The following is a 22,548-nucleotide window of genomic DNA, read 5'->3' on the forward strand; positions in this document are numbered from 1 at the left end:
AGTGATTTGTTCAACAGTACAGTTACTGCTAAAATCAGATTCAACAGCAATGTGATGCTTTATCCTTTGCATGATCTTATAAGTTGCATGTGTGGTTGTCGTTTGCCTAAATACATTGCACCGAAACAAATCGTATGTTTCGACAATATTTTTATTCAGTAGAGATCCTCTCTCATGAGCTGTAGTGTATTGTGTACTCCTTCAGTTCCAGCTTTTTTTGTTTTTGGTTTTTTTTTTTTTTATTTTTGTTTACACATAAATCCACATACACACATATTTCAGACATATTTCATACATTTCAAGATTCTACATATTGTAATATCTTATTAATCTAAAGGAAATAGATTATCCGTGTAGTGTGAAAACGTGTTTTTTTGCAAAGATAAAAAAATAGCAGTAAATGAAAAGAGAAAAAGGGAGATACCGAAGATAAAATAGAAAAGGGGGTACATGTATCAAAATATTTGTTCACAAGTCAATATAATTAAAAAAAAAAGAGAATACTTTTAGCAATCACATATGTCATAAAACTTGTTATAATTTCTCACAAATTGTTTGCCAGTGGTTTTCATAATCTGAGTATCTACAGTTTTTCAATAACATATATTTTTCAAGCAGAATCCTGTTTTTATTATTTGTAGTTCCAGCTTTTTGACATGATCCAAACTAGTCTTAGTGGAACTTAGCCCTATATGATCAATCTCTGAAACAGAGAAACAGCCCAATGTTAAAACTTCCCTATTTTTAGAACCACCGCATAGTGAAGTACCATCATATAATGAAGTATCAGCATGTAATGTTGAACTATCAGCACGTAATGTTAAAGTACCATCATGTAATGTTAAAATATCAGCATGTAATGTTGAAGTATCAGCATGTAATGTTAAAGTACCATCATGTAATGTTGAAGTATCAGCACGTAATGTTAAAGTACCATCACGTAATGTTAAAGTACCATCACGTAATGTTGAAGTATCAGCATGTAATGTTAAAGTACCATCATGTAATGTTGAAGTATCAGCACGTAATGTTAAAGTACCATCATGTAATGTTGAAATATCAGTATGTAATGTTGAAGTACGATCATGTAATGTTGAAGTATCATCATATTATGAAGATTACCTACATGAGGCAGTTGAGGCGTTCCATATTTCTGAAAGAACAGACTTTGAAATTTTCTTAATAAATATTGACAAATTTTTTACTTTTTTAATCTTTAGTTTTTAAGATCTGTGTACAAACATAGAATTGTGAGCAAATCTTTGTATCTTGCTTATAATTCGAAGCTTAACACTCAAATATAGTTAGTAAATAGAAATTGTAAACAATTAAACACAAGAAACATGCACTACATGTATAACAAATAAAGAACACAATTTATTTTTTCGAAATGAATCATATATATATACATGTATATACCTACATATTTCCGTCAGCGATATCAAACTCTATTTAAACTGAATAAACTCGAGAAAATGTCGAGCATCTCAACAAAACCTATTGCATTAATCTACCATTACGCAAAAGAAAATGCCGAATTACTGATAGAATGAATTGTATTTCAGTACCCCTACATCAGATTTTGCTTAATTTGCCAGGTAAACGGTTAACTGTTTGATTTACCGAAGTATCTGTTTGATTTGATACGTAAAAATCACGAAATACAGACGATAGTTTCCAGGTTACAGAGCGTAAATAATGAAAACGAAACGAAAATCAGAACAAGCTAACACCAACGTCATGTGTGAAATCTGTCAACGCATTGAAATATTTAGCCTCAATTTACTTCACAAAATCGGCAACAATATATTTTGCATGTTTCAAAATTTCCCTTCATACGCGAACTGTTGCACAATAAGCAGATTCATCATAGTAAGATCGACCCTTTTTCGTATAATGTCATGGCTGCTTTAAACAAAGAACCTCGTTTTAGAAGTATGGAATACGAGTCTTGGTAAAATGGATATGCAAACCCGGGCCGTGGCAAAATAAAAGCCGGGGCAGATCGGCAATCGTCAATTCCAAATACGCATTATTTTGCAGCAATATTTACAGCGAATACAAATATACTAGTCCATCAAATATCCTGAAATTTTAATGAGATTGGCAGATTAATAACTGCCAATCTTTTGTTTTGCCCAGGCCAAGTCTTGCCTACCCATTTTACCGGATGCCGAACCCGAAGCTGTTAAACGGATTGAAACACGCCTTTCCTTAATTATTATTTTCGTAATAACTCAGATTTGAAACAGAATTACCCCTTAATTTTTGCAATTTATATTTTCCTTCCCATAAGGATAATTTATTCTAAACTACGTAGAATTTGCCTCGGTAATTCTTGAGAAGAAGATTTTTTAAAATGCACCCCCCTTTTTCTACAGTTTCAAGGTTTTCTCCGCTTTGAATACAGATCGGACTTTTATTTTTGCAATTTATATTCGCCCTCCCATAAGGATGCTTTGTGCCAAATTTGGTTGAAATTGGATAAGCGGTTTTAGAGAAGAAGTTCAAAATGTAAAAAGTTTACAGACGGACAGACAGACGGACGGACAGACGGACGACGGACAAAATGTGATCAGAATAGCTCACTTGAGCTTTCAGCTCAGGTGAGCTAAAAAGCTTAGATTAGAATTAAAACATTCAGTAATCACCATTCATATTCCCTCGTATTATTACGAAAGTTGGGGAAATTAGGATCGCCGTCGCCAATTAATTTTTTCTCATCTTATTAGGGAAATATATTACCTCAGATGTATATGCACTCATCTGTCATGATGTTTTAGTTGAGAACTGAGTTGAGTAATTTTAAAATGTTGGTGACGGAGGAGCCAGGTATCTAACATGCAATATTATCTATTATATTCAACCCCTGTCGCAGACAAAATCCCCTTTGTCTCCAGGTTGAACCCGGAAATGATTTTTCTCAGCTATATGTTTTGGGGGTAGATCTTTAGTGAAATTCTGTTTTGACATGAATACACGCACTGCAAGTTAAGATACTGATACTGAACATCGGAGATAGCGCTATTGTTATAAAATAATGAATAATGAAGAAATATAATTTACATGTATTTTCAATGTTACGAAAAGGAAGTTATTAGTAGATTAATATTCACTGCAATAACCCCTTGGAGGGTAGAGGACTTTTCAGGGAAAAGGAGTCCTTAAACCCCCCCCCCCCCCCCCCCCCCCCTGAAATTCTCTGTAGATCACGGTGTAGGAACGGAAGGTAGTAAACAAACTGAACACGTACATGTAGTTCTGCGTAAACACACAAATTCACTAAGCAGAATACAATAGTCTCATGTGTTTAATTTTGAGGGACTTTGTACAATGGCCAATTCATTCTCTAAAAAAATAATGTTCATTAATTTTGTCGTTTTCTGTCTTGAAAGTTACAGACGCCTTCCGTCATTTTCTAGTAGCAATGCTCATAAACTAAATGTGATTTACTCTGCACAATGATGAAATAACAACCAGGTTGCCCAAACTTTGTTAAGAACAAGGATATGCAACATTAGCAATTTTTCCTGAGATCATATTAGTTATAAGGAGGATCTCTGTGATGTATTTCACCATTCATATGCACACAACTTTGAGTTTTTATGATGGCTATACAAAACCATTTGCTTAAACACAGGGTTAAATTTTGACTTCAAAACACATTCTGATGTTTATCTGCCTATATCAGCCAATAAATTGAACCGTGTTAAATGTCACGGACACTTTTCAAATATTAAAAAAAAAATTAATTCATTGTTAAGTATATTTTTTGCTAAAAGAAATACCTGTATACATATGTATGTTGCAACGTTTTTGTTTTTAAGCCATTGTTATCAATAACTTAAATCATTTGCAACAGTATTGGAATGTATTATTTCGCAATAGTAGCAAACATTAATTTTATTCAACAAATGGTGCCAGTTGCGCAATAATGCCGAGTTGAAATTTTTTTTAAACTTGTACAGTCTGTTTGGGTTTGGGTTCCTCTCAGTATCTCGCAGAACACATCAGGCTCCTGAATCCATTTTATACTGTGACCCTTTTTGTTTCTAAAAGGAAATCTATATGTGCCATAGACTGGCTATTCTAGTTGTCAGAAAGAATAACTGTATTTTACTACATTTTAATAATATAATGCATTTGTTTATCTTGTGTTTTTGTTTAACAAAGAAAATATTAAAATATTTGGGTTCAATAATCGGCTGGTCTGTAATGGCGGCCTTGGAGGACTCCCAAACCATCCGTCCAGGTATGACAAACCAAATGTTGTTGAATCTGTATTGTTGAATATTTAGGGTGGTTCCATTGTCCTGAGTTTATGGAATACTGGGTTTACGGAAAATTGAGTCCCCGAAATACTGTTGTACTGCATGGAATATGGAATACGGAAATACTGGAGAACAGCAATACTGTGTTTCTGCAATACTGGGATAATGCAAACTGGGATACTGCAATACTGGGAGGGATACTGCAAACTGGGATACTGCAAACTGGGATACTGCAAACTGGGATCTTTTAAATAATACACATATCATAGCTCTATATACCATACATTGGGGTTACATACTATGCATGTTTTTCCATATACACATAAATTACTTTACACAACTATTTCACATGTATTTACTTATATTACACATGCATACTTTTACTGATGTTTTTACTTATATAGTTTTACTTTTACATGTATACTTAATATACTTTTACTCATACTATACATATAACATAAATAGCATGTTTACTTGCTTTACCTGAATTCGCCTTGCTTCGCAGCCAATCAGATTCCGTTGCGCGAGTTTGATTTTGTCGTCTGAATCTGCCAAAGATTGTATAAAGGAGCAGAGTGGTGGATCGTAAACCCTTGGCTAGCGAGGATGGCATACATGTTAGGTCATTCATCTCTACATACAGCTGCTCTTCACGGTGTTAGTGTCTGGTATGTTACCATGAACAGTGACGCCCAAGACACTTAATGAAGATGAGGCGGCCAAAAAGGATGTAACAGTGTTACATAGATTAGAGTTTTCAGCAGACCTCATCAGTCTTGGGCAGTCACAGTTCAATGCCAGCAACCAAACCTTAAATAGTGTTGGTAGATACATTTCAAAGCCTAAAATGAGAACAAGAGACATATCTAGAATTTACAGCTATTATTGTAACAAAAATATGCAATACAATTAGGTTTAAAAAGTTACAAGCAGGTTCTAATCAATATTTATTCATATGTATTTATATATTAAAATGCTTACACTGACACTTTCTAACCAATATTTATTAACATATACATGTATTTATACATTAAATGTTTTGTGCGTACACACTGACCAGCATAATAAATTTGCATATCCCTCATATTTACTTTTCAGTGTTATTGTCATAAAAATAAATATGATAAACTTACCTTACAACGTGTTGTTATTTTACATTGGGGTTCAATGAGGATAAAGATGCACCCCCATTACAAGTCTTGTTAGAGGAAAAACTATGATATGGGTTGACAGCTGCCCCTCTCTGTGAGTTTACAGTATGGTAGTGGGATCTGCATAACAAAAGTAATGATAATGTCAATAAAATGGACATAATCATCATTGATCCGTTGTTTGGCAATTCAAAAAATGTAATAAGTCTGTAATAGGTCAATGTTAAATTTATTTTATCAATACAACAAATTACACTATATTCACACTGACAGAGAGAGAGAGAGAGAGAGAGAGAGAGAGAGAGAGAGAGATTTCATAGGAAATAACTTCAGAGGGGCATGGTCACAATTTTGGTGAAATTCTGTCATTATTATTTACAATGCTTCAAGAATACATTTCTAATGATCAACTGGAATTTGGGTGCCCGTTGATAAGTTTTAAGCAAGATACAGGGCTCACAATTCTTCGTCATGTAAACAAGATCTTTTCAAGCTGATTTGTCTATATTCTTATTCATTTTAAGCATAAATAAACAGTTCCTAATGACTAACATTAACACTATCATTTTAGGTCTAAAACTAGAATTTTCACTTCAACATTTAAATGTTTAATTAAAATGTAAACAAAAACTTTGTTTAAATTGCAAAGAATTGAAAGTTCTGTAACTCGCTTATAACTCAACAAATGAAACTCAAATTTTGGTTGCCTATTAAAAATGCCTTTCTACAGGTCCCTGTCCCCCACCTCCTAACCAATACATCAAACCAACCCTTTTTTTAGGTTGAAGATGCATACACGTATCTTAACAATTAAAAATCAAAGTACTGAAAGTACTGAAAAGCGCTAAGTCGGGAAGAAAGTGTTAAAAATATATCGATTGATATGAAAATACATGTAAAGAATCATATTGCTCGTTATTGAGAAAAATGCACTTACTCAGAATTCAGAAATGATGTAGAATTTGGATCTGTCTCAGTTATAGAATGCATAGTTCTTTTTAATGATTAATGCATGTTGTCGTGTTACATGAAAACAAAATACTGATGACAGACTTTTTAAAAAATCATAATAAAAGCATTTCGCAATAAATGTAAGCATAAATGGTTATCCATTTGACTGTAAAGTCAAAATTTACAATTTACAGTATAACAATCTGCCTTAAGCCATGTTGAAAAAATGCTTGATTTTAAAATTTTAGCAATTTCTAGAAATCGATATCATTTGTAGTAATTTTATAATGATATTGCTTGTTAGTTTTAAACAGATTTCGCAACTGTTTAGCAGAGCTGCAGAGTGTGTGCTTCTTGTGAAGAAAATAAAGACAGATCTGCCTTGCAGGGAATGCTACTTATTCTTCAAAATATAAGATTTGGTATTTGAACAATATTTCCAGCCTTTTTTTTTACAATACACCATGCAAAGACCCCTAATGTATTCACATTACCTGATGTTAGAATATCAAAATGGAGTCGCTTCTTTTCATTTAAGCATCAACTAGACGGTCTCTTCTGAGGTATATTTTAGGGTATATCATTGAATTTGATGAAGTCTAGCTCACATCTCATCAGACGTAAAAAGTATCGTGTTTTTAACAAGTTTTATTAAAAGGATGTTGTCATGGACGCCTATGCAGATGTCACAACAGTATTTCACCGTACTAGGTTCACGTCTAAACCTAGCTGAGGCAAAACCATTCCCGAATTCTCCTTCGAATTTGGGCCGTTTCCGCCTGCAACAGGGGCTACCTTTTTATGGATGAAAAAAAATAATGTGTAAGATGTCTGACTATTCACGTTTTGAAACAATGCGAGCTAGGTCATTTTTTGTGATGTGTGTTGTTTTTTATGGGAAGAGGGGTGATAAGTTCTTGGCTTGTGGTCTTGTGCTTTTCAAGCACACGTGTAACTTCGACGTAAAAAAACTCTCGTGCCTTGCTTGTGTTTTTGATACTAAATTGGAGAAGAAGTGTTGTTTTAAAAAATATCAAAAAGATTTTCGCAGAAGTTTGTTTTGAATTTTTAAATTGTATCTAAAGATGCGCATTTATGGTAGGGATATATAGTAAACGTTAATACTGTAGTGACACCTGCAATACATACAAGGTCTGCCGGAAAGGCCCGAGAAGTTGCCATTGGATGGAGGAACTGTTTTCACCAGCGTAACAGAGGTCGTATTAAAGAAATCCCGTAGCCATGTAATAGGGTACGGGTTCTTTTAGAAAAATTGAACTCAGATAGAAAACTTTTAGTATATTTTCGACGTTATCAAGCAATATTAAATTGGCAAGAAGTTTTATTTCATATATACCAATATAATGGGTATCACATAATAAGCGAATTCATTTAAATATCTAAAAGTTATATTTAATTCATAGCAATGTTGAATCTTACACATTTTTACTGTTACTAAGTGTTTTTATTAATGCGTAATTTGTCCATACTGCACACAAATTAAATCATTAATAAAATCATATTTGCAAATTAAACGAGGTAAGCTGGTATCATTTTATAAAGATTATTACATATATTTACTGTAGTATTTCAAGTAACTCGACAGTTTTATTTTTTTCATAAATAATAATCAAATCATTGCATGGTTTTGGATAATTATAAAATTACATATCAATGCAAATTGAAAGAAAAATATTTCTGAAATATTGCATACAGGAAACAAAGCCTAAAATAATGTTTATAAAAAGCAGCACAAATTATCGTGAAAAGGGCCCGGTGTTAATTGAAAAATTATATATATATAAATTCTACATTTTTATATAAAACATGGTGTTCATAACTGTAACACATTACATTTAAAAACACTCAAAACTTTGATATTGTACAATTATTCCAATTATTACTAAACACATAAAACACAATTTAATGCATATAACATCCATTTTTTCTCGAAATAAATCATTATGACATGGCTTTTGGAGCACCCGTATCCGATATAATTATAATAATGACATTTAAATGAAACTTATTGTTAATTTAATACTGGAGGAACATATGCATCTGCATGCAGGATAACTTGAAGATAATTAAGTTCCCCCTACTGCATAGTTATGATTTTTACAGAGTACGACTTCTCCATGATACGACTTCTCCAGCATCCGCCAGTAGGTGGCGGTATATAGGAAACGCGAAAACGAAAGTGGAAGTAGGTTTAGAAATCTGGCGACAAAAAAGCGCTGCAGCTATGCTTAGCGCTTTAAAAAAGGACCAGGCATAACTAGTATGACTGTGACATCACTTGTGTATGTATGTGCATGTACCAGTAGGTCCTACCATGAAGGTAATTGACGGCCAGTAGAATCTCCCGCGTTTACACTTGAATGCTCTGTTCGGGTAGTCTCGCCTTAGCCGCCTCCTCCAGATTTCCACAATCACAGTATTCCATAAACACCAGCATTTCATCTAGTCCTATAATATATTGGAAGAAAAAGTGAGTAAGCTGACATACCCGATACAAAACTATACAAATTGTCAATCTGTTCTGCTCTAATTTAAAGCTACAGCAAGCAAGTTACATACCGGTATGTTATAAGTAATGAATAAATAATTATATTAATATAATCTTTTAATTTATAGGTATTGACAATTTAGTCCACAAATATACTTATTATAGGGAGAAGATGTTAAATGAACTGCCAAAACTTCAGTGCCAGGGACAGAGATTTTTTTTTTTAGATCAGAATACCTTAATCCATCTTGATGGAATAATTATCCTGATACATGTACAATGTACTTTAAATTATCTTTAGTTTGCATGTAGATACATCACTGTCAAGAATATGTTCTCACATCGTCACAAACCACTGGCAATATATATGATCCTCTTCCACCTCGCTGTGGTAGCACGAGTTGACACAGAAATAACTCATAGTTTCTTACAGTATTGGCCAATGCGAGTAAAGCATAGTCGGAGATTTACCTTTGAAGCAACCTTTGATTATCCAATCACAGTTTACGTAACATACAGTATTATATCATTGCTACAAAGGCAGTGACCATGCAAGGTTAAACAATAATTTCATTGACTGAAGTGGACATTACACATTTGGTGGTAATATTCAAGATTTTGATGAATAAGGTGTTCAAGCAGCCATGGGTAGGAGAGAGCTATGCAGACTCTGGACTGTGGTTTGAGACAATATTTTCACCAAAAAGCGGTTTTTAACCCCTTAATAACATTTTTTGGCTTAAAAAGGTTTGGTCATGAAAATTCGGCACGGTGAACCTGTTTATTACAGAAAAATTGCAACATAAAGTTAATATCATGAATAAAGGTTGGCTTACGGTATTATAACAAAGAGTCAATGATTATGTGAAAATTGTGGGTAACACTACCTGCAAAGAGGGGGTACCAGCAAAACCCACTGAATTCTGAATCCTTTGAAATAACTGATACACTTTACCATACTGGCCTTCACCTGTATGTTTCAAAACAACTAAATCAAAGCATGTGTATCGCATTGGATGAGATAAAATTTGTACAAAAGCATTTTTGCCTCAGTCACATGAAAAGAATTTCTTCCTGTTATGTGGCAATTCTGCATGTGCTACAATTGTATAAGTTCTACATGAACATGTACATATATATCACAATTTTTTTTTCAAATGAAATTCACATAAAAAACTTCTCACATACAAATTCATGTGACGCTTATTTTTAATGAATTTCACATGAAAAATTTCACTTACAATTTATGTTTGACACAATTGCCAGTCTAATGATATTGTGTGGTATATGTGGTAATGGTAAATGTGATGTTAAATTTATGTGATTGAGGCCTACTCAGTTTGTTCAATGTGCAGGCAATGTATGAAGCCTCGTACCGACCTTGTGTCCCCTCTGCCTTCTGAATTTGACTTTGTGAAAATTGATGCGGTAGTCGGGCTCGATTTTGCGACTGGTAACGACCCCGATGACCCCCCGAGTCCCTGAGGGAGACTTGCCTCCTGATCTCCAGCCTCACTATCGCCTGCTTCTTTCTGTCCATCCACTTCAAATCTTCTGTCTCTCCACCTGTTCCCCAAAAACAACTCTATCACAAACTGAATACCTGATACAACTCTTTCTCTCTGTCATCAAGTTAATGAATACCTGTAATTAATTTGAAGCTATAATACCTGTAGAGTTTAGCAGTAAATATTTTAAAAAAGGTATTAATCTATCTCTCTTTATAACCTAATGAATATGGTCAATGTAGAGCTAGTCCCTGTAGAGTTAGTTAAAAAAAAAAGATTTTTGCATGAGGGCCCTTTATCAATATCTTACCTTGAATATTTCACGAAATCTAAATACCATCAAATATGTATAATATTAGATTTACTCTAACTGGTACTAAATATGTAATACATGTTTTACTTGAATGTTATGTAAATACTGGAAAATTTTATCATGATGAAAAACAATGGTATATTAATGAATACTTCAGTAATACACAATCTGAATGAAGTTGTGTGCCACTTTTCTAAAAGTTGAAGCTCCTTTAAATCTAAATCAGCAGACAAATAGCGTACCTCTGTTTTTCTTGGCGTGGATGTCCAACACAATGCCCCAATCATCTCCCTCATGTATCTCTACCTCTGAGTGATACATGTAATTCATGGAATGACACTTAACCCCTGAAATGGACCATGCCTCATGTGTAAGAACAATTACCATTATATGGTGACAGGTGTTTATCAGTTATGAATACCTAATATTATTACACCAGACCCATGGGTTCCTGCACCTTGGTAACATTTCCTGAGTTAATTATTGTATTTTGTGTTTTCTAGTGTTATCAAAATGAAAATCTCATAGGTACATGTATAAACAGTCAGACAATAGGGATATAAAAGAAAATGATCCTCATCAGCATCGAAAAATAAAAACTCACAGTTACATGTAATAACTAAACAAAGTCATAAACAGAGAGATAGAGATAACAGAGAACAATTTCTGGAAGAACTCACTGGATTCTGCTGCAGAGCTTTGTGTTGGCTCGCTCAGTGAGGATTTGTTGGAAATATTGGACGTGAAGCGGTTGAATTTTCCCGTACATGTTCTGCCTGCAATGAAGGATACCACAAATAGGGCTGTCTGCCAGAGTCGACACTGGTAGAGCATGGAAAGGGGGAGGTTCCTGTGAAGTACACAGTTAGTTCTTTAATCTAAACACCCAAAATATTTATTTTCATTTGACATCTGTTTACAATTACTTTCATATATTTACATTTTCCAGTGTCTTTGCCTGTGATAACACTGCGTATCGATTTTGTACTATATAACCCATAATACAAATGACGCCAAATTGAGGCGCCAGTGGGGTTTGCTTATTTATATTGAAATATTTAATCGTACGATGGCTTAAAATTATATAAATATAATTAATAAGGAATCATTCTTTGAATATTATCAGGTGATAATTTCGGTCGGGGCGTGATCAAATCTATCATAAAGCCCTTCGGGCTTTATTGGATTTGATCACGCCCCGACCAAAATTATCGCCTCATAATACTCATAGAATGATTTCTTATTCCTTATCAAAAATACATTCCTCATACCTGGTGATCTGTAAATTTGTATCCAATACTATTCTGTACTTTTTATCCTTCATTGACCTATTCAAATGTGTACACTTCACTAAACTGTTATCCTGTACTTTTCTTTTTGCTGTCCTGTTAGAACTTTTTATCCAAGTTGACCTGTTGATATGTAATTCTGTATCCAATATTGACCAGTTGTTCTGTACTTACTTGGGCCTCATACCTCTCCCTTTCTCACATTTCTCTGTGACAAAGGCCATCCACTCTTTGGCAAAGTTAACGAGTCGTTTGCTCAGCTTATGTTTGGTGTCGCCTGGTCATCTCTCTAAGATACTGCAATAAACATGTAACAATATGTACCGGTACATACATGTATAAACACAAACATTACAGGTTTTAGAGACACAGAAAACAATTGCCACGTAAAATGTGTCACCTATCCAAGATATGCTACATACAGCTAATAATTAACAATTAATAATGAATGTTTTCATTGAGATGTCACTAGGGTACAATATATAATATATATATATCAATGGTATGGAGATAGATAAAAGAGACAACAATTACAAATAGAAATCAATAACTAAAAGGTTAAAAAAATGAACTCAAAATTCTAATAATAAAATGTGTTCACTTAAGCAAGAGACAAAACGGAAAATAAATTGCATGCCTTTAAGTTATTTTAAAATAAAGAAAAAATTTAAGTCAAGGGTTAAAAGGTATTCACCTCAAACCCAAAGTTGCATCCTTTGAGCATGGTTTCTCTGTAGAGATTCAAAAGATGGTTTTTCTCGTCGTCGTCAAAGTTTGCCATGTCTTCACAGTAGAATTTGTCGTCCACTTGTTTGATGGCTTGGTTGATGGCTTGGACCACTCTCTCTTGAAGTTCCATGGCAGAGCTCTGTGATAAGAAAAAGTAATTTAAAAATAAAATTACCACAGTAGAGGACAAGTCCAAAACATGGGTTTTCAAAGGTTTTTTAGGCTTGACTGAAGCCCTCACTATTCAACTCGTCTCTCTGAGTAAATTTGACATCCCTAATTTTTAAAAAAATTTCTGAATAAGGAGAAAATTTTAAAACAAATTAAATTTTTAAAATAAAGACTTTTATTTCATAAATTTAAAATGTGTGATGGAAATTTTTACAATTCGGAAATTATATATATTGTGACACCTCTGCAGGACACAGACCACAATTATTTTTCCCTCTTATTCCTTTATAAAACAAAAATTCATATAAAAAATTCCACCGGCTCAAATCTATTCAAATTTGGCATAATGACAGACAAACATTGGTCCAACAACATTTCCAAAGGACAGGAAAATCAATCGAGAGGGAGCTGAGATATGGCCCCTACAATAACCCCTACCCTGCAATATCCACTTTCACTTCGGAATATTTGTAAACATTGGCCTCTTTACACCCTTCCTATTGCGCCTTTAAAGATCGATTTTCCCAATTATTTTTAGCTAGTATTTTTTTTCAAACCTTCTTCTTTCCATCCATGCCCTAAAAGGCGCCAAATTCGCCCATTTAGCACCCCTGGGAATTTTTGGAAAAAAACATACATTTTTAGAATAGAACTACTTGACTGATCAATGAGCACGGGGTAAAAATAGTGGTATGTGACCTAATTATTTCACATACCTTTATTGATTTTGATGAAACTTGGTAGGTTGGCACCTGTGGGTATTTCCAATGTCTCCTAGAAGTTTCGGTGAAATCCTTCTCCTTACACCAGAGTTATGGGCCCCTGAAAAAAGGTACAGGAATAGCTGAAATTGCATGCCAACACCAGCATCTCACACAAAATTCACTTCACTAAAGTACTCACAATGACCTTATTTTGTATTCAATTTCCTTGAAACTTTAATATGTCATATTTCAACTTATTGCCCAAAGACATCTGACATTTTTTCTCATCAAGATTAATATTATGCAATTTTAATAATTTTTTGAAATTATACCCCAAATAAGGCTATAAATCCCCAGAAAAGCCCAAAAATAAAATATGTAGACACAGATTTTTCAGTTGGAAAAAATATGTAAAATTTCTACATTTAATATACTATAGAAATCAGACATGCTAGTAAATAAACAGCAAGTAATCCCTTTGTTGTAAGCAGATAATCAAACATGGCCACTGCAACCAACTTGAGGAAGTGGCACTTACAGGTCAAAATGGATTAGCTCTGGGTACAGTTTAGATGACATGGATAGGTATAAAATGCCATTTGAAGTACTGTCAAACATACAAGACTATAAATATGATAGAAATAAAGGAATCCATCACACCATCTTTGATACAGCAAGCAGAAAGTACTTACAGAAGTTATCAAAATGTTTCAGAAAAACCAAAGGCCATGGAACAAAGGGAGGGAACTCCGCCAAAGGAAGCCGCCCAGCAGGAGGTTTTTTCGGCAAGGTAATACTAACAGATCCAAGGCTTCATCAGAAGACAACTCGTAAACGCTCCTTTGTCCGGCTATCCGCTGGGGACCATGCCCTGGTAACACGACCAAGTTTAGACTGCCAATCCTACATAACTCCCGACTGTGATGGGGAGAGTGGATCCTCGTGTATTCTTCGGCCACGGTCAGAAAGCTGCAGATACCTACAAAATGCCAACAGCAATGAATATGAAGGGGGACAACGTGTAGTGAGTGAGGAGAAAATGATAGATATGATGACGAGCACAGCCCATATTCATCAGACTACTTCAAGCACCTGCCCCATGCCAAATTTTGCTGTACTCGAGGCAAGAAAGCTAGGCATCTCTTGGAAGTACAAGATAAAATGCGCAAATTGTCCGTTTACCTCTCCGACATTCAACCTGTATCATGAGATTCATCAAGAGGGACCAGGCCGTAATCCATCAGCAACCAACATCGCTCTCGCATATGCCATTCAAGACACTGCCATCGGGGCCGAAAAGATAATTGAACTCCTCACCTGTTTGGACATACCTGCTCCCAGCAAATCATTCATGCAGACACTCCTGTGCAAAACAAGCAGAAAAATGACAGAACTTAACAAACTGGACATGAATGACAAGATACAAAAAGTCAAACAGGTTAACGTTACTCGAGGACACCCTGAAAATATCATCAACATTTCAACAGATGCAAGGTACAACAGCAGCGTCATGTTTAGTCGGAAGACCCCCGGCCAGAATGCCAGTCAAGCCTTTTCTCTGGCAGTAGAAACAAATACAGATAGAAAGTACATACTTGCCTGTGCTGTACAGAACAAACTCTGCTGGACTGGTGCATGGCTGCGCGGCAAAGGCATGGAGGTGGACTGTCCTGGCGGTCATGCGGAATGTACTGCAAACCTGTCTCCGGCTGCTCCGTTCTCGGAATACGAGATGGGAAAGGATATCGGCACTCAGCTCGGCCTGCAAGATGTTCTAGTCCGGTATGTTACCACAGACGGCGATGCCCAAGGTGCTAAAGGAGTGGACGATGCCATGCGGGCTCTTCATCCCTTGTGGAAAGTAGAGCGCCTAGCAGACCATGTCCATCTTGGGCAATCACAGTTCCGTGCCAGCAACCGAGCAGTATACAGCGATGAAATGTTCCATTCTAAGACAAAAGAAGAAAAGAAAGAGTTACAAAGGGTGTTTAGCAATGACTTAAAATCCAGATGTTCCATGATAGTGAAAAAGCTATTCACCAAGTATGACAGAGACCTGGAGAAAATGAGCAGTTTCTTACCCAAAGTCCTGGAGGCAACTGTTGCATGTTATGACGGAGACTGTTCTATGTGTGCCGCCTATTCCTTGGTCTGTGAGGGGGGAGTGGTCTCCAACTGGTGGAACTTTAGCCGCAACTTGGCCATCTATAGGATCACCGCCCTGCAAATGAATGACAACGACCTAAGAATTGTGACAGAAGTTCTGAAAATGAAGTTGAGCGTGGAGGCTATCTCTGCCATGAAACTTCTGACTGACACCAATGCCAACGAGTCCTACCATAGATCTGCAAGTGCTAACATGCCCAAGAATGTGAAATTCTCAAGAACAATGGAAGGCCGTCTGCACTCCATGATTCACAGGAGGAATAACTTACCAGGAACCTCAACCAGACTCAAGTGTGAATCTGCCGGTGTCCAATACTCAGACTCCGGCAAGCGACAACTAGCCAGGATTGACCAGCAGTTCCTCTACAGACAAGAATACCATAAAAAGGAAAAGATTAAGACCAGAAGAAACAAACAGCAGGGTAGGAAAATGGAGGAACACCATCTATATCGACAGGAACATCGGACAAAGTCAGACTACCGGAAGGGACAATTGGATATGAACCTACCTGCAGCACGTGATCATCCCTACCACAGGAGAGGAGCATGCCAATATCATCTGAGGCCTCGCCCAGGATGTGACTGAATGACTTTATACCCATTTTATGAATGATACTGACTTTTACTAACCTTAAAGCTTAATTGAACTGAATCCATCATGTGCCATCAGGCATATACTAAAACCATTATTGTGAGGAGATATAGTGATATTAATGCGCATTTGTATGAGCCGATGGTAGAGAGTGGGTAGGGGTTATTTTAGGGGCCATATCTCAGTCCCCTCTCGATTGATTTTCCTGTAGTTTGGATATATTGTTTGACTAGTGTCATTCTATAGGTATGCTGTATTTGACTGTGTCCGTTAGGATTGACAAAGAACTTTCGTTTTCGATATGGAATAGCGAACCCGAAGTTATAAACTGATTGACAGCGATTATCTCTATTTTTATTTTCGTAAATTACTCAAATTTGAAACAGAATTCGCCGATAAGTTTTGCAATTTATATTTTCCTTTCCAAAGGATTATTCATGCAAAGTTACGGTGAATTTAATTCAGTAGTTCTTGAGAAGAAGATTTTTTAAAATGAACCCCCCTTTTTCTACAGTTTCGAGGTTTTCTCCGTTTTGAATAAAGATCGGTCTTTCATTTCTGCAGGCAATTTATAATCACCTTTCTATAGGGATGTTTTGTGCCAAATTTAGTTGAAATTGGCCCAGTGGTTTTAGAGAAGAAGTTCAAAATTTGAAAATATTACAGATGGACAGACAGACAGACAGATGGACGACGGACAAAATGGGATCAGAATAGCTCACTTGAGCTTTCAGCAAAGGTGAGCTAAAAATGGTTGGCCTGAAAAACTTTTACATTAATTTTTTTTCTTTTTTTTGAGGGGGGGAGGGGGAGAGAATATGATTTCATTTTTTAAATTAATGAATTTCTGTGTCCATGGTTTTGAATGCTCCTAAAATGCTTCTACTTTTACTGTTCCCTGACAAATAACATAGTGAAATATACTATACAGTATAGTTTTAAATGATTTTTGCCGAAAGGTTGTTGATTTGATTAATAAAATAAAATGTTCATCAAAAAATTTCATAATACAATTTGTCAATTTTTCCTTGAAACTGAAAATTCATTGAATTTAATCCATGCAGCAAAATTAATTTTCACAAATATTTATGAAAACCAAAAATATGAATCCGGAATAACCAGCATGAGAAAAATATCATACAGACTTACAGAGATGTAAAGTCTGCACATGACACAAATATCATAGAGATATGTAAAGCCTATAAAAAAATTTGTTTTGAGGGTAACACTGATGAAAAAATTAGGTTAGGTAGGTAGGGATTTTTTATTTTTATTTTATCATATTTTTTCTGCATGAATGACCTAAGAATGTTTGTTTGTGTCATAATTAAACATGCATTTTTTAATTAGAAATAATATAAAATTCACAATTGGATAAAAACAGACATCTGAAATTGGTAGGATCGGGGCACTTTTGCAGGTTAGGTCGGGTTACCCTAAACTCACACCCCCTTTTTTTTAGGCCTAAAGTCTGCACTTGAGATGCATATCGTAGAGAGATATAAAGCCTGCATATGAGACAAATATCATACAGAGATATAAAGCCTGCATATGAGATAAATATCATTAAGAGATATTAAGTCTGCACATGAGACAAATATCGTAGAAAAATACAAAGCCTGCACGTGAGACAAATACTACAGAGAGATATAAAATGCTACAAGATTCACCATCATGAGACAAATATCGTATATATATTGCCTGCACTTCTGACCTGATATCCTGGATCTCCATCTTCTGTTGATCCTGCACTTCATCGTTGGTGTCGCTGTCGTTGTTGTTGTTAGTGTCCTTCTCCCCTGGGTCTGCTCGATCTATCCACGCTGTCATCGTTGATCGTTAAGTTGTACAGGCTTGTTGAGAAATCATCAATTCCGCTATCCAAAAAGTCCGCAAGAAAGTAAATGTAAATATCATATGATATCTTTAGAATCCTTTTTTAGCTACACATCAAACTTGAGTCGCTGAAACCCATGTAGGAGTAAATGACTCACAACAAGGTCAAATGCCAAACTTCTCGTGATGTCGACCTGAAAACTAAAATTAAAACTACTACAGATTTTGCCTTGATGTAAATGTTTTCCAGATTTAAACACTTTGTGGTGAGATTTTAAAAACTTGAATGATTCATTCATCCAATGATTATGATTATGTCTATCTTTGCAAAAGAAAGGGGGGGGGACCTATGTAAAATTAACTTCGAATCGAATATAGTATCCAAGATCTTTTAATTATTAGGAGATTTGTATCTAAAGTACTCAATGTCAAATTCCAGCATCTGTGTTAATTTTTGAATCACTGTCAAGAAGACTGTTATTACCAACAATAAGTCTGAAATCTATACTCATGATAATATTCATATATTCTGAAATATTCATCCCAAGGCACTTGATAATGTAAACATTTCTTTTCAGAATTAGGTCAAAATCTCTTATCTATTGAATAGTTATATTAATTATATACATGCACACATATCTCATTTCACTATAGTTAGAGAATACCTAAGAATTAGAAATGTTTGCAAATGTCAACATCCTTTAATGTTATGATATAAGAAACCACATCAACAAAGTACTGATTATTTACATTTATTTACATATAAAACCAGTTTATTTACATGTAAAATATACAGATAGTAAGTAATCATATGTACATGAACAATACACAGTCTCTGAATTGTGACAGTCACCACAGTTTGATCAAACATAACAAATAAATACAGTTTGGTAATACATGTATTTAATATAATCATAGATAGTTTGTCATTGTATTATGACATTTAAACACAATCAGTTTATTTACATTGATATTTGATGTTCACTCTGTAGACATGTAATATTATGATCACAGTTTGTTTACATGTAATATTGGATTTTCTTCACTTTACCTGTTTTCAATTCAGCCACAAAGAGTTTGTCTCTGGTGTCCACACATAAACCTGTTGGATATTCTAAATGACAGTTGTCAATGTAGCGGAGGAACTGTCCGTCCTGATCCAGGATGTGGATACGGTGGTTGTTAATGTCTGCTGTCAGGATCCGACCCTGGCTGTCTGTTGTGATGCCGACTGGATTAAATGGTTTCTTGGTTGTAGATGGAGGACTGGTGTACGTAAACCGGAGTTTTCCGGCCTGATCGACCACCACTACTGCATCGGTTCCATTGTCAGCTACACAGATATCTAGGTTCTTGTTCTCACTGATGCATTTAATACCGTAAATATCAGATGAATAGAGAGGTTGTCCTTTGTCATCGTATTGAATTGTTTGTTTCTCTGTAGAGCCAGAGTAACGCACAACTTTTGCTTGTTTCTTATCAACAGTGACCATGACAACCAGGAAGTCACCAGAGGAGGTACTACAGACATAAATAGGTATCCACCCCTGTAGTCTGATCACTGTCTGTATCTGTGTATTCTTCATTATGTTCACAGTTCTATCATCGGGATCAGTATAAACTAGTTCACCACTCTGTGCCACTGCTATGTCACATGGTATCTCCCCTGACTTGGTTTGGATGGACTTCACTAGTTTACTGTGGAGGTTGTAGAGTCTCATCATGTTGTCCTGACCAAGGGTCCACAGTTCATCATCACTCAGACAGGACAGACGGCGTAAATAATTAGATTCTCCATACTCTGTGTTTATTTCTGTGATGATCCGTGGTACATCAATGAGCGGTCTGCCCGGGGGAGAGGATTCAGCACAGGGAGAATCCATTGTGTAGCCATGTTCTTCTGTTTTAATAGATAACGCTGAGAGAGACCCAATCTGCTGATAAATCTGTTCTTTGTTAATCTTCTGAGGGATGAATCTTGGTAAAGAAACTGTGAGTTTAGGAAGCAATCTTCTGAATTCAGCAATCCTGGATTTGTAAGCAGAGACAAGGCTGACATCATTGGAGTTGAGTAATTTCTTCAGATCAGCAATGTCCTGAGTGATTTGAGAAATGGTGCGCTTTATTTCATTTTCCTGCTTATCAAGGACAACCAGGTGTTTGGATTCCATTTCATCCACGTCAGATTTCAGTTTCTTGATGGCAATGTCTATTTCTCTGTGCAAGTCTTCTCCATGTTTGTTTAGAGCTGTTGTTAATTTCTTGGAATTTTTATTTAGATCAGTTTTCTGAACTGGGATGTTAGATGCGATCTCTTGGTATTTAGGATAAATGGAATTTTCTAATTCTTGTAGATCTTTTTTTAAGGCTTCTCTCTTGGTATCCAGATTTTTTAAAATGCCAACTTGCTTGTGTCCTAGATGTTCATTAGAGGAAACACACTCCACACAAATAGGAATGTTACATTGTTCACAATGAAGGTCACATAATTGTGTGGAATGTTTGGAACATTTAGGATTTAGTCCCCTCTTCTTAAATGGCACTACTTTGTGTTCTTTGGATTCATCTAGGAGATGTTTTCCCACGCAGGCTACACACAGATGTATATGACAAATGTCACAGTACATAGGGGGGCCAGGGGTCTCACAGAGATGACACCGTAACACATCCTGGGCCCAAGTACGGGGGTACATGGTCAGACACCTTGATGAGATTTTTAGATGATTTCTGAAAGAATAAAAGAACCGTTACATGAATGTTATATTGGCAAACTTGTTTTTAATAATTCTGTCATTTTTGTATGTGTAGTCTAAAGTGTTCTTGGATGGAAGGGAGGTAGGATCTAGAGCCCCCCCCCCCCCCCCCACGCTCTATTGACTGAGCTATAGTGTTAACCAGTTTTAGGTTGTGTCACCTCCCAATCTCATACATGGGTCCCTGAGGGGGTGGGGGTGGGGGGGGGGGGGTGATTTGTATTTTCAAGTTTGGGGGGGGGGGGGTAGAAAGAATAATCTTACCGTGACCAGGCTACGCTCAGGTCACAAACCGGGTCCGTAGGACATCTGTCATTTTAACGATAGAACATTTTAATATCTAAAACCGGGTCCTTAAGACATCTGTCATTTTAACGATAGAACATTCTATCTAGGGGGGGGGGGGGGGGGGGGGGGTGTCCAAGCCCTACTTTTTGGTAATTTAACTTTTGTAAATTATATTATGAGGGGTAGGTTTCGGGGACTCTTGACACCTTCTGGCCGTCAGGATTTGCCCCGCGCATTCTCCAACTTTTATAGGCCTGGATTTCTTTGTCGGTGCGTGCCCCCCCCCCCCCCCCCCCCCCAACAAACACCAATAGCACTGGCAGTGGCGTAGCGCCCTTAACGCAAAAACGCAAATGAATACACAAAATTTTGCAAAGCATAGGTCTTATGATTTGAGTTTCCTATTGTTTGCACGTAAACAAATTGTATTGAGACTCCACTGAATTATAATCTGCATATTATATTTTATAGTATTCAGTTCTCATCGTAAACCATGCAATTACTACGATTCCGGAAAATACCGCCATTCCATACTTTACATTAAAATTAATTGGAAGTTCGTTTGAATCATAAATTAATATGGACGAGCTATACCTTTGACTTTCGTGTTATTGGCTTAAAGAATGATATACAATAAACTTATTAAAATGAGATGAATAACTATTAACTCCTTTCAAGTTTAAATATTCATACTAAAATCTGAAAACACATCAAGTTTTTAGTGTTTGTCCGTAATTGTATTCTGTCAGTCTATACTTACATGTAATTTAAAGTCGGCGGTCGGGTGATTAAAATTTTGACAAAGTCACAATACATTGTGATAAACTTGATCAAAAATTTGTCATTTAGGTAAGTATGTTACGGTTTGAATAATAGACCTGTTTCAAAACGCCTATTATCTTTAGTCATATGCAGTTGGTTGAACTTTCCGCTTGGGTATCAGTGTTTCATATATAATTACACATTCTTTTAAAATTCAACATTTCCCTTACGCATACAGTATGTAAAATTGTAACATTTTGAGACAATATCTCATCATCAAAAGCCTGTAAATTTTAAAGCTAAAACCTAAAATCCAAGAGCATCGGGGGTCTTGAAATTTTAAAGAAAATATTCGAAGAGTACTAGGTAAATAATGTTTGTCTCGGAATTCAGCAACTTTTGTTCATATTTATTGGAATCATAATACTTAAAAAATGTCATATTTTTAAGGCTGTTTTGTCATTCAAATAACATAAAATCCAGGAGCTTCCGGGGGCTTCGCCCCCTGGGACCCACCAGGGCTCAGCCCTGGACCCGCTGGGGGCCTCAAGGCGG

At 35.8% G+C, this 22,548-nt stretch overlaps 2 protein-coding genes and 2 pseudogenes across 2 annotated transcripts in view; all 4 read right to left on the reverse strand.

Annotated features, from left to right (window-relative positions):
- Positions 1 to 22,548, reverse strand: part of LOC128185054 (mitogen-activated protein kinase kinase kinase 4-like) — a 100,595-nt gene that overhangs the window by 56,620 nt on the left and 21,427 nt on the right. The window lies entirely within an intron of this gene.
- The window catches only part of LOC128185056 (uncharacterized), a 30,474-nt gene that overhangs the window by 7,663 nt on the left and 263 nt on the right, over positions 1 to 22,548 (reverse strand). The gene's annotated exons all lie outside the window — the stretch shown is intronic.
- Positions 4,905 to 12,216, reverse strand: LOC128185206 (uncharacterized; annotated as a pseudogene).
- On the reverse strand, positions 18,929 to 20,873 carry LOC128185057 (tripartite motif-containing protein 2-like; annotated as a pseudogene).

This window comes from Crassostrea angulata, chromosome 5, assembly GCF_025612915.1.
Source record: "Crassostrea angulata isolate pt1a10 chromosome 5, ASM2561291v2, whole genome shotgun sequence".
In the NCBI taxonomy this organism is placed as follows: domain Eukaryota; kingdom Metazoa; phylum Mollusca; class Bivalvia; order Ostreida; family Ostreidae; genus Magallana; species Magallana angulata.